The sequence below is a fragment of the Alligator mississippiensis genome, chromosome 3, assembly GCF_030867095.1.
Source record: "Alligator mississippiensis isolate rAllMis1 chromosome 3, rAllMis1, whole genome shotgun sequence".
Taxonomy (NCBI): Eukaryota; Metazoa; Chordata; order Crocodylia; family Alligatoridae; genus Alligator; species Alligator mississippiensis.
In genome coordinates, this window is record NC_081826.1 from 247,113,581 (window position 1) to 247,130,874 (window position 17,294).

Sequence of the window (17,294 nt, forward strand, 5' to 3'; positions counted from 1 at the left end):
ATGGGCCAGGTCCCAGAGGACTGGAAAAGGGCCAATGCGGTCCCTATTTTCAAGAAGGGGAGGAAGGAGGATCCAGGCAAATATAGGCCAGTCAGTCTCTCCATCCTTGGCAAAGTCTTTGAAAAGATTATTAAGGCTCATATATGTGACAGCCCAGCAGGAAAAATTATGCTGAGGGGAAACCAGCACGGGTTCATAGCAGGTAGATCATTCCTGACTAATCTAGTCTCTTTTTATGACCAGGTTACAAAATGCCTGGACGCAGGATTAGAGGTAGACATCTTTTACTTAGACTTCAGGAAAGCCTTCGATATGGTATCCCACCCCATACTGGTGAAGAAGTTAAGAGGCTGTGACTTGGATGATTACACAGTCTGGTGGGTGACAAATTGGCTAGAGGGTCATACTCAGAGAGTGGTCGTGGATGGGTCGGTATCAATCTGGAAGGGCATGGCAGTGGGGTCCCGCAGGGCTCGGTCCTTGGATTGATACTCTTCAATGTCTTCATTAGTGACTTGGACGAGGGAGTGAAGTGTACTCTGTCCAAGTTTGCGGATGACACAAAAATGTGGGGAGAAGTGGACACAACGGAGGGCAGAGAACAACTACAAGCAGACCTGGACAGGTTGGACAAATGGGCAGAAAACAACAGAATGCAATTCAACAAGGAGAAATGCAAAGTGCTGCACCTAGGGAGGAAAAATGTCCAGCACACCTACTGCCTAAGAAACGATCTGCTCGGTAGCACAGAAGCAGAAAGGGATCTCGGAGTCCTAGTGGGCTCCAAGATGAACATGAGTCATCAGTGTGACGAAGTCATCAGCAAAGTTAACTGCACTTTATCATGCATCAGTAGATGCATGACAAACAGAACCCAGGAGATGATAGTCCCCCTCTATAGGGCGCTGGTCAGACCGCAGTTGGAATACTGCGTGCAGTTTTGGGTGCCACACTTCAAGAGGGATGTGGATAACCTGGAGAGGGTCCAGAGAAGGGCCACTTCTATGGTTAAGGGCTTGCAGGCCAAGCCCTACAAGGAGAGACTAGGGCACCTGGACCTTTTCAGCCTCCACAAGAGAAGGTTGAGAAGCAACCTTGTGGCTGCCTATAAATTCATCATGGGGGTGCAGAAGGAAATGGGTGAGGGCTCTACTCACCAAGGCGCCCCTGGGGTCACAAGAAATAATGGCCATAAGCTAGCAGAGAGCAGATTTAGACTGGACATTAGAAAGAAATTCTTCACTGTTAGAGTGGCCAAAATCTGAAATGGGCTCCCAAGGGAGGTGGTGCTCTCCCCTACCCTGGGGGTCTTCAAAAGGAGGTTAGATAGGCATCTGACTGGGGTCATCTGAACCCAGCACTCTTTCCTGCCTATGCAGGGGGTCGGACTCAATGATCTATTGAGGTCCCTTCCGACCCTAACATCTATGAATGGCTTTTTTGTGACGGTGACTGTGCAGCAGCCCAAGACTACTGGACAGTAGCATTGCATCATGGTTTCTGCCATGCGATGGTACTCTGCAGTCAGTGTCTCATGTAGATGCGGCCAGAATATAGTTAACAGAGAAAGAAGAAAGGAAAGTGGAGGGAGCTTGGGAGATAAGATCAATTCTGCTTCGACCGCATAACACGTCAGTCACTCTGCAGCAGGCATTAAGGAAATAGTCTTTGCCATTCCCAATCTGCCTCCCAACCGAACCCAGTGGGAAGTGCGAGAATTCCAAATCATCAGCAGAGATGGTAACTGAACCCATGCAATTAGATGAAGTCAGTGTTAACCTCACTAAGAATGGGACATAACAGTCTTGCCAGAGTACAACTACAATGGAACTACAGTATCCAGTTGTTATAACAAATATGAAATTTAATTTACACTGAAAAATAAATCTAGACCAGAATAATTTCTCTTTGATTTTTTTTCTGATTTCTTAATCAAAACAGACATCAAGAGATTTTTTAAAAATAATTTGCATTAAATATTTTCTGTTGTCATGAAACTAATATTGACACTATACATGCTGTCTCTTTGGAAAAGCATAATAAAAATGAAGAATAACCAGAGGGGAAACACTTCTGTGGCATGAAATAGCCACTACAACAAAGGGTCTAATAAGAGAAGAAACAAGAGTTATTTGAACTACCCTAAGACTGCACACCTTTCCAGACAGTAATAAGTCAGAAGGGTTCCTATAGTAAATTGGGCCCATTTGTGCTAGGATTATGGCTCTGATCAGCATGCAAAGTCAGATTGAACGTGCTTTTCAATTAAAGCTATTATATATTTTACTCAACAATGCACTTCTTGATGATACCATCTTTATCTCAAACCTGTCCTAACCAAGAAAGAGTATGTGAAAGAGAGTGTGTGAGAGAAAGAGTTGCATTATAGGAATGAACAATATTCTTACCAGGCTTTAACGTTGCTCTTTTATGCTAATACAGTCTGCTGCTTTACTCAATTAAACTTAATACTCTTAAAAATGTGCCAAACTACCTTGCAATAACTCATTGAATACAACATACAATGTATATATTCTTTATTTGTTCACATTCCAAACACAGGTCTGGGATATACAATTATCAGAATAAATATGAGGGTGCCATATATTCAAAAAATCTGACATATTTTGTGTGAAATAGTTCTTGAAGGTCATGAATAAACCTGTAAATTAAAAAGCCCAGATATATAAGGGAATGCATGAACTAATCCTGACAGCATTAATAATTCAGATGGGGGGAAAGCTTTATTCCTTCTTATAGGAATAGAATCCACTAAAGTTTACTGTACTGTAATTCCCTTCCACATGCAAATTTAAAAATTAAGTTGTCTTTCACTAGCATTTTCCCCTTTAAACTGCCTACATGATTCAGTCTAATACACAAAATGGGGGAGTCTTATATTAAGTCCAGGGGATTAGCACTTCTGAGTTAGAGCAGAGGCAATTTTAGCCAGGCTTATTCTTCATATCCGCTCAATTAACCTTGCACAGCTTTAGAACAAAAGTCAGCATGATGAGTGTCATTTAAATTGAACAAATGCCATCTATCTGTCAAAGTATTGACTTACATCAGCCACTCCAAGCCAGGATCAGGGTTTGAAATGAGGTGGACAAGCTACAAGGCATTGGGAGTTAATTTTCTGGCATTTCAGAAACCTTATATTACAGACTACATGGAGCTTGGCATTTGATGAGCTCTTTCAGCTCATCTGCAGAGGCAACAACACTTTATATACTGAATATCATTTGCAAAATAAGTATTTTATATTTTACCATGTCCCCACTTGCTGGGGATAGGCAACTTCGTTTAGTAACTGACGTCAAGAATTCCTAAATGAACAGAATGGCCCTCTTTTTATAGTCAGAACATTCATTTGTACACTTTGAAAAACAAGTATCATTAAACAATAGCATATTGAATAACTCTCTGTTCAACAGTTCTAATTTTCCCAATACATCATTACTGTTAACACCAGAAAAGTATGTTTAACTGAAATTAACTTTACAGTTTTACAGAAACTACATTGTTATTCCATATCTGTTTCAAAATCAATTTGTGCTATTTGGTTGCCATCTAACAAATCTTATAGCAAAACCCTATGCATGCTAAATATTGTTTTAGGTTTTGTATTTATATTACTTAATATGGGCCCCATATAAGTGAATGTATGTTTCTTCTGAAATCAATTATAAGCATTATGTTCAGTAGGGCAGGATTTCACTCCACATTTCTTCCTCTATTATGTAAACTCTAAGGAGTAGGACCTTACCCATGTGCTTGTAGACTCCAGCTTACTACCTCCCTCATATTTCCATGGTAGTAATAGGAGTGAAAAAGTCCTGTGTTCCAAGTGCTATTTAGGAAGTAGAAACATCCTGATAGCTTGATGGTCTTCTATTGATTCAGAGCATCCATTATTAGAAATTGGAGTGTGAGCAGCCTTCTCCCATAGTTAGGACAGGTTACTGAAGTGAAGAATAGTGCCCAGAGGCAGCATCTAGTATTACATCAAGAATCCAGAGCCAGAAATTATTTTCAAGCACCAGGCAAAATGATCAGAAAGCAGGATTCCAAGGCAAGGGGGTTGTAATGAGATGCAGGAGTCAGAGGGCTGTAACCCAGCTATGAAGAGTTAAGGGAGATAATAGCCTACCTGCTTAAGAACACTTGTTCAGCTGACGGAGATGATCACCTGAGCTCAGATGAAGTTGAAAGCTCCAAAGATGGGGAGCTAAGTGAGGACAGAAGAGGAGATTGGTGTTTAGGGAGAAATGTAGGGAGTGTGTTGTTTCTTTAGGTCTGACAAAAGACCAGAAGTTTGGTTTTGTGTTTGTTTTCTGTTTCTGTACTTGTTATGGTGAGAAGCTTTCTGTATGGATAATAAAAGGACTGAAACTAAAAATGTGTTGGTTTTATGAGGAAACTGGCTCCTGACTACCTAGGAGAGTGTCAGCCTGCTACAGGGAGAAAGTCAGAGGTGGGTACCAGGCAAAAACTAAAAGCCAGAAGTCATTAGCCAGTATGCCAGGAAACCAGACTGCCAGATCAGGTTTCAATAGAAAAAAATCAGGAATCTGGGCAGAAGTTGGAAACTATGTAGAAACAGGAATAGGGGGGAAAAAGGATAGGAAGCCATCAGAGGTCAGGCATAGTTACAGGCTTGGGTAAGCTACCTGTGGTCACAGCTCAAATTACAAGGCTGGAGTATACCTCAAGAGTCATTTAGTCTAGCCCCTTGTACAAATGCAATAATGCTACTCCTAAAACAATCTTATCAAATGTTTATCCAACCTTCTCTTGAAATGAGATTCCACAACTTCCCTGAACAGCCTGTTCCACTGCTTCATTGTTGTTACAGTAAGGAAGTTCTTCCTGATATCTAATTTAAACTTCTTTGATGCTATATGAAGCTATTGATTCATGTACTATCCTCTGCAGCAGAAAAGAAATTGTTCTCCCTCTTTTTTTCCATAGCAGCCTTTCAGATATTTGAAGACTGCTATCATGCTGCCCTTAATTGCCTTTTTTTACAAGCTAAATGTATCTAGTTCTTTCAGCCTTTTCTTGTGTACCTTGCCCTCCTAGCCTTTCATGATTTTTGTCACCTGCCTCTGGACCTTTCTATGAATTTCTTAAAATGTGGATAACCACATGCAGTACTGTAGATGAAACCTATCTACAGAGCCATCCCTAGGGGTGTGCGGGGCCCAGAGCATATCAACCTGTGCAGGGCCCAGTGGGGAGAGGGTGGTGGCAAGTGGTTGGAGCTGGCACAGCTGGTGGGGGAATGGCAAGCAGGCAGAGTCAGCAGCTTTTGGCAGCAGGGGTGCGCGGCAGGCGCGGTGGGGCCTATACTGCACTGACCGTGGGACCCCGCCAAAGCAAGGGAACTGGGGCAGTGACCCGGATTTCCCCTCCCCCGCCCCCCCCCCCCCCCAGGATGGCCCTGCCTATCTACCACCATATAAAGTGGCACTCTTGCCTCCTACATCTTATACCTAATACTCCTGTTGTTGCAGCCCAAAATGTATTTGTTTTTTTTAATAACTGCATCATATTGTTGATTCATGCTGAATCTGTGATTAACCAAAACCCTAAGATCCTTCTCGGAAATACTGCCACTCAAGCAATAATCTTCCATTCTTTATTGCTTTTGATTATTCTTCCTTAAGTGTAATACCTTATATATGTCAGCACTGAACTTCATCCTGCTATCTCTAACCCAGCTTTCCATACTGTTAATATCCTTCTGAATTCTGCTTGTATCCTCCAAAGCATTTGCAGTCCTCCTGAGTTCCATTCAGATTTGTTTAGAAAGATCTTTATTCCAACATCCAAATAATTAATTAGCACCAGACCATGGACAAGCTTCTCTGGGGCCCCACTAGAAAGCTCTTGCCTTTCTGATTATCCTTTGCTTTGCGGTTACCCATCCACCTTGTATTAGGGGGAAAGAGTGTGATGAAACTTTTGGATAAGCTCAACAGCATGTATGTTTCCTGTGAGATCCCAAGACCAGTATGCAAGGACTCAGTCTATCCATACTTTCTCTCAGCACCCGCCCCCCACCCCCCCCAACTTTTTTAATTTTAATTTTTTTTTGAGTCCATGACCTCTGCTGCCATAGAATATTAAAATTGGAGATTAGGAAGAACTTTATGACAATGAGGGGGGTTCAGTATTGAAATAGACTAAATAGAGAAGTTGTAAAATTTCCACCTGCAGAAATTCAAGATCAGGTTAGACAAACACTTCAGTAATATGCTTTAGTCAGGGTTTATCCTGTTTTTCCAATGCTTGTTTCCTATAATTTGATGATCTTATGTACGCTTTATGGTATAATACTTGGGGGGAGGAATGGTGTGTTCCATCCTGGAAAGTGGTTTTCTACATAAGGTTTAAGCAAGGGCACATGGAATGCAGTCTGGACCTTTGTGATATCTGGAAAAAGACATTTATAAATTGCTAGGTTAATCTGTTTTATTACCTGGAATAGCCATAAATCTGTGTCCAGTACCAATGGACAAATCAAAATTTCTTCAACTTTGGTAGCAAGCACAGGGTTAGCCTGCTTATCTTGGTTTGCCTGTTTTTGTAAGATTTTTTTAACAGCTCGCAGATGTTTCTTTTTGTTCGTTGTATACTTAATGCATGTGCCTTTACAAGATCTGTCATTGCTGGTGAGGTGAGTGAAAGTTCCATTACAACACGAGTGAAATCTGAAATTTGTAAGTGGGTAACGTGCAAAGACGTGAGTGTGGATAACATCACTACAATTCAGTCATGGGGAAGAGGGTTTTCCAGTCATCTCAAGAATATGACAAACTTCAGTTTACAGTCCCTAGACTGAAGCTGTGTCTCTGTCTCTAGTTCCTATAAGGGAAAAGGGCATCCCTGAAATACAACCCAGAAGGCTTGCTGTTGACCTCCTACTATTACAACCCTTTTCAAACTCTCATATACTCTGTGACTTTGCTGTTCTGCAGTTTCAAGGAGCCATTAGCTATTTCTTTTGTTTGGTTTGGGATAGAGGGGAATGTTCGAGTATATAGAAGGTAGAAACTCCTGGGAGTCAGGAGACCTCGTGTCTTATTCAGTCTCTAATAGTGACTTTATCCATGGTTTTGGGCAAGTCATCTTAACTTTTGGTATCTTTCACTGAGTTGGGGGCATTTTATATGCCTCAGTCTGTGGGTGCCTAACTTGAGATACTCCAAAATTAGTGTTTTTATATTTTAGGAACCATTTTCCCCATGTTCTTACACTTGTACTATGATGATGATGATGACGTCACTTTTTTCCCATAGATAGTATGAGGCTGTCCAAATGTTTTCAGATTTTTGGATTGAAGTGAAGTGCCATATACTAAGATTTTATGCATTTCAAAATGTTGGTCTTATTTAAAAAAAAAAATACTCTTTAAATTTAAATATGTCATAATTTCCAGATGAAGTTGATAGTACACATTGGTACAGTAGAGGCAACTGCTTGAATGACAGGTATTTTTGCAATAATTTCTTTTGATGTACCTTGCTTGTGACCTATAAGACTAAAATATGTAAAATTGTTGTGACCATTTACCAGCTAAGTTCCAGAATCTAGTAGGCTACTGCTATAGATGATGATGATAAAGATATTTTATCCATCCATGAGCAACAAAAACAAACAGAAAAATTGACCCTAGGCAGTTGAATAAATAGAAACCATTAAGTCTGGCTTAGTGTAAATTCTATAGTTCTAAAAGACTTCTATTTTTCATGTATTTTTACAAAAGATTGAATGATTTGTATCTTAACTATGGAAGAATGAACATCAGAAGTTTCAAACTGGAACTTCAGAAAAGTTTGAATGCTTCTACAAAACATAATAAATGTCTCTGATCTAAGAAGTAAACAATATCTCCCATAAGAGCACATTCTTTTTTTGATACTTCCACTATTTCATGGTTTGGGTCTCCTTAGAAATAAAGCAAAAATAGCTCCTCCAAGAATTTGCCATTCCAGTTCCAGATGAATCTAGTAAGCATCGAAACAGATGAAATAAAATAAATAAATAAAACCTGTTCTGTGCAAGGAGTGGTGTGTGTGTGTGGTACAAGGGTGACATTTAGCTACAAAAACAATTAAAAAATTGGTAATTTGCTAGAATGTACCCAAGGAAATAACATTACCAAGAAGGATGATATCTAAATAATGAAGGAAAACAATGAGAAGGGTAATAAAAGTTTGAAGTATCAAGGCTTTTTTGTTTTATATTAAGGTACTTCTAATTTTATTTTCTTCCAGTAGACTTGGAAATGTTTACGTTTTGCTTTCCTGATTCATAATTTCAATTTTTGCCCCTAGGTACCCTAAGTGGAAACTGCTAATATTCCAATTTATCATTAGACTTCATAATGATAACTGACCTTACCTTGTATTGAAACCTTCCTATTGCTCAAAGAACACCTAGCTGAACAATGCAACATTAGTGTTGGGTAGACAGAAATGCAGACTGATAACTGCCATTATAGCATAGAGGTGAAATGTCATTATTTCACCGCATAGCATTTCAATTACTTGATTTTTTTATAGGATTCCTACTAATTTCAATCCAGGTTGATGTGTTTTATATGCTCAATAACGTTGAGCACTCTCTAAATGTAGCACTATTCCATGTGCTTTCCTGAGTATCAAAGTTTTCAAGTGTTATTTTTGTAGAAAATTTCATCTTTCAATACTAGGCCTTCAAATATTGTAGGCACTGCAGCTGAGACTGCATTGACGGCCCTGGGAGAACTGTAAGCTATTGATTAAGCAAGATTCATGGCTATAACCTGAGGCAAAGACTGTGAGAGTTTGAAAGAATGTGTTCCAATTTTTAAAGGAGAAACTGGAGCTGAACCTTATAAACAGCTTATTACTGATGAGAACAGGAGATTGAAACATACTCCAGAGATACAGCTTGCTGTTCACCAGAGAGTCAAATTCTACAAACCAACCTCTCAGTGCTTGTTAGGTTTAGCATGTGAGCTTTCCCCATGAAACTCATCTTTCATTGAAAGCTAAAGAAGAAGTCATTCAGGTTTTACTCTTGAAATGAAAAGGGACTCTTAAAAAACAAAAACAAAAAAACCCCCAAAAAACGGTGTCTGCAAGCCTGTGGGAAATATACTACAGCCAAGATGGAACAAAACAGAGCGTCGGAAGCTAGAGTAGAAAGTAATGTTTTCAGTTGGAATACGGGACTTGGTCTCACATGACATAGAATTTGCATTTTACTTTTAGTGTGGGTGCCTACATCAACTGAATGCCTTGCTCAGTGTGATAGCGATGGAGAGAAGAGATATAAGCATAGGCAGTGGGAGAAAATATTATTGGGGAGGGGAAGCTGAGCAAAACAAACGTAAAAGATACTTCTATTGTGCTGCTTTTGGGAGCAGGAGGTGGTGCAGGGTAGGGTGTTGGGAGCAGTACAGGGCACACCTGCCTGACCCTCACTGCTCCCTCCCACAGGGCTGTTGTGGGGCTGGTGCACGCTGGTGCTATACATAGCAGTGGAGGAGTGTGTGATGGGGTTGCAAGGTGTGACGGTGGAGCATGGTGGTGGTGCTGGAGCAGAGGAGCCACATGGAGCTGAGCATGTGTGGGGTGCTGGCCTGGCTGCATGCCGAGCAGTGCCAGGTGCTGCGGGATGTCAGCACTGTAGTGCTCCTGCTGTCGCTAGCCCCTGTGAAATTAGTTTGGGGGGGGCTAAGCCCTATTAGCCCTGGCCTTCTACCACCTATGGTTATAAGTACCAGGAGAATACTAGAAGAGCAATGAATTTTCAGAAGTGACATTCTAATCCCATGCTTGTAAATTTGCCTGTGTACCTAGTCAGTGTTTGAATTACAGGGGAGCTGAGGGGGCTGAGGCCCCCCATAAGAAACAAGAGTCCCCCTGTAAGATTTGAAAAACATAACCTGGAGGGGTCACAATTCTAGGGGATTTTATTAGAGCATCATGATGGGCAGCCCGATTATTTTTGCAGACCCCCCGCAAAAGTCAAAGTGTAATTCAAACCCTATACCTAGTTGCATAGGCAGCTGTGTATTTGCACACACAAATACTCTCACTCTGGCTGCACAAATATGGAGTTGTATTTGTATATGCCTATATGCATAAATATGGAGAGCATTTTGAAGCCATTTAAAGATGTGGCCTGTCAGAGAAGAAGTAAAAAATTTACAGGAAATATAATCATGAAAGTAAAATGAGAGAAAAAGGAACAGGTATTTAATAATGGCAGTGTATTAAGATGTTCAGAGGTGATGGACTTGTACATGAAGGCAGCATTTCTTAAAGTAATAGTTGTTGTTTTATCACAAAATTTAACCAAAGTCATTTTTTAAAAATTCCAGTTAAGGTTTAAAATAACTCAAATTATAAGGGATAACAGAGGATTGTACATAATCTTGCAAGCTTTCTTTTGGTATGTATGTTTCTAAAGAAATCTCATCATCCTCTTAATTTTTTAAGATAATGAACTTTTGTCTGAGAAGGGCTCTCTTCCTTTTATTCTCTTACAGTAGACCATGAGTACCATATAAATACCAAGAAGGCAGACCCATAAAATGATAATGTCCCTTGATTTTTACCTAAATTATTTGTCTGATGACATATCTTGCATCTGTCTAAATTGCTTGTCCCTCAAGGTAAACTTCCAGTGTACTTCACAATGGAGATGATGGACTGAAAGCATGCACACACAGATAAACTAATTGTATCCAGTACCTGCTGCCTGTACAGAAACATTCAAAATCCAGTAATATTTTAATGTGAATTGAAATAGGAGCCTTTGGAGAGTATATCACAGTGGTGTATATCATTGAGAACTGGATTAGTCCCACCTGTGACTAATTAGCTGTCTTCTAACTGGACTGAACTCAGGCTTAAGGTAATAGCCTATGGGTCATCTGTTCTTCAATACAATAACTATTTTTTAGAGAGAGATGTACAAGGGACAGATAGGGTCCAGTAAGGCACTCTTGGTGGGAAAAAATGACTTGGAAAAATCTGGCTGGATCTATCCAGCAGAGCCCCTTGCACCAGCCCTGGCCCCTCACACTTAAGCCAGCAGAGCTGGGGGTGGGGGTATGCAGTGGGGGTCTCCACTTTCCCCACCTCCTCCCATTGCCTGGGCCAACTGACAGCCAGCATGGCCCCCAGCCCTGCTTCCTGCCTGAAGCTGTCAGCTAAGCTGCAAAGCAAAGTCTGGGGGCGAAAGCAAAGGCCCCAGTGCATGGACCCCCCCGACCAGCTGCGGGAGCTAGGGCCAGCCCCTCCCTGTTGCCTGGCTATTCCTAAAAGATAGCACGATCCCCAGCACTGCCTCCTGCTTACGGCTGGCTCTGTGAGAGTTGCTCAGCTGGAACAGATTAGCATGTGCTGAGGCTAGCATGCTGCTCTGCAAGGAGTGTGGGGGGCGGGGGGGGGAGGATTAGCGTAAGCCTGAAAAATAGTTTGGGATGCAGAGGGATGCGACCCAATGAGTTGGTAGGGGATCTGGTACAAAAATTTGGTAGATTAGTCTAACCCACATCATTTAAGTCTGATACCACATTGACCCAGGTCTATCTTAGACTGGGTTCCACCACTTTTAAACAAATCAATGTGCCCTGAACTCTTGTTCGGTTACAGGTGTAGACCGGTTTCTGCACACGTGTCCTTGTTTATGTGTAGTGTCTGTATCTGACCTTTGTCAGTCTCCCTGTTTAATCCAAGTCTTGTAGCAGGAAAGCTGGACCTGAGAGAGGTGATGGGAGCCATGACTGTTTCAGGTGCCATGGGCCAGGATATCCATTAATACATGAACAAACTTGATTAGCTGTTCACCTCCAAAGAGTATTACAGTGAGAAAGAGATCTGTGTAGGTTAGAAGATTGTTCCATTGCTCTACGTAAGTTTTAGAACCTGAAGTTTATAGGACATTCTGTGGAGTGGGCAGATCTGTGAAGCCTACTACACTCAACACAGGGTTGAGAGCCAGATGCTCCTAATACTACAACTATCTAACATTTTTCAAATATTGATTTTTTTTTTCTACAAAAATAGGTTGGTAATTTATGAATGTTCCTGTTTTGCAGAAGGGAAATATCTAGCCTAAGATGTTATGATTTGGTCAATGTCAAAACCAAGATTTGTTATCAGGTCTCCCTGAAACTATATGTTGTATAAATCCATTCCAGCACAACCCAAAAGTAGCATTTTGCTCACTCTCTATGTCCTGATGCTGCAATATAAATAATGGGGATAATATTTGTTCACTCTTTATAAAACTCTCTTTAAAATATCCACTCAGGGGAGTAACAGTGCAAGCTTACAAGCACTAGCTCATCAAACCTTTCCAACCCTGCCTTAGAAGTACTACTTTCTGAATGGAAATACGATTTCCATTTTTCAAAGCCTATTCAGTAATTAACCTATACCAGATTTGATAAACTAAGAGCTGGATTAAAGGAGGAAAGAAGATCAGGCTAATAATGAGATTATGGTATTCTCATGACAAAATGTTTTAAATAGTTATTTTAAATGTTGTTTAAAATCTATTTTAAGTGCTAACAAATTGATAATGAATGCACTGTTTTCTCACCTGAGTGCAAGAAGTTATTTGTCATTCTGTTATGGGGCCTAATTCTTTTATATCATATTATATCAGTCTCAAGAGGGTATCTACTGATTTATACTGGCACAAATGAGGGGAGATTTAGTTCAATGATGTTGTTCCTAAAATCAAACATGTGAATGATATGTGTTTGTCTATGAATGTGTACAGAAAACTAGAACACATTTAAATATTTATGCGTTACTGTCTATTGATCATGTTTACCATTCTGAATTCCTTATGTTTCATTAAGGGGTCTAACCTGTCAGCAGTCAGTCTCCTCTTCTTACTATCTGTCATTTTTTCCTGAAATGCTTTGCATTCATCAGTTCTGGGTACTGCATTACTGGTTTCCGTTAAAACAATACAAATAAGTGGATTCTAAAAGTTTCTAAACCAAATACTATATCATAATTGCTTGTACCTAGCAGAAAAAACATAAGCATCATCTTCATTTGTCTTCCCTCTCGCGTATATCACAACACGTCTTACCGGAAAACACTGCATTTCAGTGCCAGGAAGTGTAATTTGATTGTGATTTTCTTTGGCAATTTGACATTTTAATGCTTCCTTTTTTAAAAGAAGTAAATTTGTAAACCAGTCCAAAAACTTTATTATCTGAGAACAGCATCAACCTTTTCCCTGCACATTTATTACAAAAGGAATGTTTAGCAGGACTAGGGTATGAATCATTCTAGATTACCTATCTAGTACTTGAAAGCCTTACCACAGAATAGCTACAGTGGAGATTAGCTTGTTCTGGCCTCTGCTGAATTTACAAAGGCTATTCTGCAAAGGAAAAGGAATTTGATTCAACAGATCCTTGTGAACGGTGCTTTAAATCTGAGATGGCTTCATACAAGAATATTTTATGAGCATGCATTGCAGGTCAAGGTAACTTCTCTAATATTTTCTCACATTTCCCCAGTGTGATAAACCTGTGGGGGAAAAAAAATATCTCTGTATGTATACTACCTCTGTATTCCCTGTTGCTTCAAGAGTACAAGCTAAATTTTATTTCAGGAGGTGCATATGTGTGTGATATGCCTGTGTGAATGTATTTAGTCATACTTGCACAGAAATATGTCTGCAGCTGTAATTTTATGACTACAGTCCATGCATCTATACCAGTCTTCCATATAGGCCTCTTTAGACAGAAAAAGGCATGTGCAATATAATATAAAATCAGATAGTCATGTTTGAGTGAATGGGTGTCATGAATTGATATTATACTTGTAAGTATATGTAAAATGGAATCTTTGATATAAACACCTGTATTATAAGAGCTAATAATACAGTAAACAAACCCATATGGTGACATTTGGAAATATGTTGAAGAATGGTTTCTTTTATATTTTGCCATGGTTTCTTTCGTATTTTGCTATTGTTTCATCTTTTTCTTTTTCTTTCTGTATTCTGCTGTCTTCACTTATCTGCAGATTTTGCACCTTGAACTCACTAGATTGCTTTTTTTTAGATATTTCTTCCTTCCCCCCTCCCCCTCCCCCTTTCCCCTGCAATCTCTCCCCTTTTAAGTAGAAGTCAGTAAGATGAATTGTTTATTTTTGTGGTTTTGTTTTTAGCATGCAATGTTTCATGGCATGCAACATTTCTTTAATTGTACCAGACTCATATTTAACCAGACTCATACTGTACCAGACTCATATTTAGAATGAATCTAAATATAGAAAAATCCCATAGACACCCTTCAATCCCCAAATATTAAAAGTATCTTAGTCTTTAAGAGGAAAGGCAAAGTAAGAAAAAGTGAACAGAAAGTTGGCCCACTTAATTCTCATTTCATTGAAGGAAACCAAGGAGAACACATTCTCCACACACCCTCCCCCCACTCCCAAGAAGAGTATATTCAGTTCTGCAAACGTTCTGAACCAGAAAATAAAACATCTTCACTTTTCTGTTAAGTAGGACAACCTACAACTATTTTAATGAGTAGTGCTTCTCTAATGAACCAAAACCAATGCATTTAGATTGCTTGGTTGTGTGTCCTCTGAGGTCTGCTTACATTTTTGGAGCTTCATGTAAGTCCATAAATGTCAGGGCCTCGTTACACGTTGCACTCTGAGCTGCTCAAATGTTGATCAGTGTTAGTGCTAGTTTGAGTTCAGAGAGTCATGTGTTCAAGCCACAAGGGGTCTTGAGGACTGAAAGATAAGAATCTACCCCTCCCATTCCAGTCTTCCCCCCCTGCCATCTGGAACTCCCACTGTTTTCCCCTCCCCCTCCAGCCTTGAAGTTCACCCATGCCCCCTAGCTTGCTTGTGGCCATCCACCCAGCCCAGAGTAGCAGCAGCATCCACCAGGCAGGCAGATTTCCCTTCCCTGCCTGGTCCTCTGACAGCACCAAGTAAGCTGGGACTGAAGGGGAGAGGGAAAGTGAGTGAGGATCTTAAATGCCGGGTGCTGTTCATGGCAGGCTGATCTGGGGAGTGGGAGGGCAATGGGGTAATCAGCTGATGGGGACTGGGGATAGTAACAATGGCACAATGGTAGGGGCAGGTGGCCAATCTAGGCTGGTGGCTACCCCCACCCCTGGGGGTTTCCCCCCCATTCCCTCTGACCCTGGAGCTCACCCTTTGCCCCTCCCCCAGCTTACTTCGGCTACCAGTACTGTCCTGAGCAAGCACAGAAGGGGAACCTGCCAGCTTGGGGAACTTGCAACCTGCCAATCATTGCTGCTGCTGTTCTCCTCTGGGCTGAGCCCACAGGCAGCAGTGGGGGCTGGGCAGACAGGTTCCTCTTCTATCCCTGCTCCCCAGGATGGTACTGAAAGCCAAAAGTAAGCCTGGGTGGGGAAGGTAGAGTGGAAATTAATAGGGATCTGGGGTGTTGGGAAGCTGGGGAGGTGTGCCTAATCCATCGTGGTGTGGGGAGCAGGCTGATCATAGCTAGTGAGGGACAGGGATGGGGGGTGCAATGGACCCGATGTGGGCCAATGGGGAATAGGGGTGGGTGGGGTGTTCACATTAATGTGTAGCCTTGAGTGGGTAACACAGATTAGAGAGAAACCTATGCTGGAGTGGTCTAGCTTTAAGTCACTTAAAGAGTGCTTAAAACTAGCTTCATGTGTTAGTATGTGGAAAATTCAGGGGTTAAATGCTCCAGGATCCACCTAAAATTAATGTGTAACAAGACGCTCAGATAAGCATGGAGTAAACGCTCTGAAACTCACTAGTGCTAGCCATCAGGGATACCCAGTTGATCCTTCTGAAGAATTCCCTTCTTGTTTCCATCCTCATATAAGCATGTATGGATAATAAGATAAGGCTCACTTCACCAAAAATGGGTTTTATCTCAACATGAGAGGCAACAGTTTTTTGTGGATGATCTATTCTATTGAACCAGCTGCATGGCTGGGATATATTTAGATAAGTTTTTGAGTACATGGGTCTCTGGGAAAACAGCACAGCAAAGCTAAATAGTAAATGGGATAAAGGCTTATATAACCGCATATCTAAGGACAGAAATTACACATGAACCCATTTTTCATCACTTTATACCAGTTTAAATCTGTAACACAGCAGAAGTTCAGTGCACAAAAACTTCTGTCAAAATGGCCAAAACTGGTTTAAGATTAACCTGGATAGATGTTGTATCAGACTTAACTAACTTAGGTTAAATTGTTTTATTTTGTCCCAGATCCCCTCCAGATTCAAGTTAACTCCTAGTCCACCAGCATCCCAGAATTCTTCGCACCTCTCCCACAATCCCTCCCCTCACAGGGTGGGCAGGATAGTCTTGGCCCAAGCTATCTGATCCAGCTGATCAGGGATGCGTGCTCTAGTACCTCCTGACTTCTGGCCCAAGCTACTGCAGGTATGTGGATGCATTTCTGGAATCAAAAGTAAATATCTGTTCACTTGTGTAACCCTTGTGCCAGTCACTGGTCAGCAGCAAGAAGAGCTGGGTTCACATTTCAGGTTACCACATAAATTATACCAGTGGCTCGAGCTCCCACTGAAAAACCTGAGAACACTAAATTTGCTGAGACATCCAATAAAAACAAAACCCCCTCCTTGCAAGCAGTATAAACACAAAACCCCAAATTTATTACAGAGAATAAAAGCAAAGAAACAAAAAAAACCCACTAAATATAATTTTTAAACAGTATTAACTACAAAGAAAAGTCTATAAGTGGCACCCTTTGGGGGGGGGGTGCTTTACCCATATGCAGGCATTCTGGAACTTGGGGCTCCCCAATGGGGAGTTCCAGGGACCTACACCTCTATACCTGCCCTCAGCAATGGGCTAGAGAGGGAACCCACACCATAGAGTCCTATTAGCTGCTTCTTAGGTTCACTGCACTGCAGGCAGCTGCTCAAGGGCATGGGTCCTTCTGCATTGCAAGGGACTCCATTTCTCCTTGACAAGTGGTAGAGTGTTCATCTTGGTGCCACAAAGAGGCTGTACATGAGTGTAGCACCTTTTCCTCCTCCACAAATCAGCCTACTTCACCATATATCCCACTGCATCATATCACCCTGGCTTTGTCCAGTCAGGGAGCTCCACACTCCAGTCGCTTTTAATAATCTGCCTGAAAAGTCTTTGCTCCCCCCGGCCAGTCAGGCCAGAGGATTTTATATGTTTTTATATGCAGAGCACATGGCCAAAACAACAAAATGTATACCAAAAACCCCCCACAATACACAACA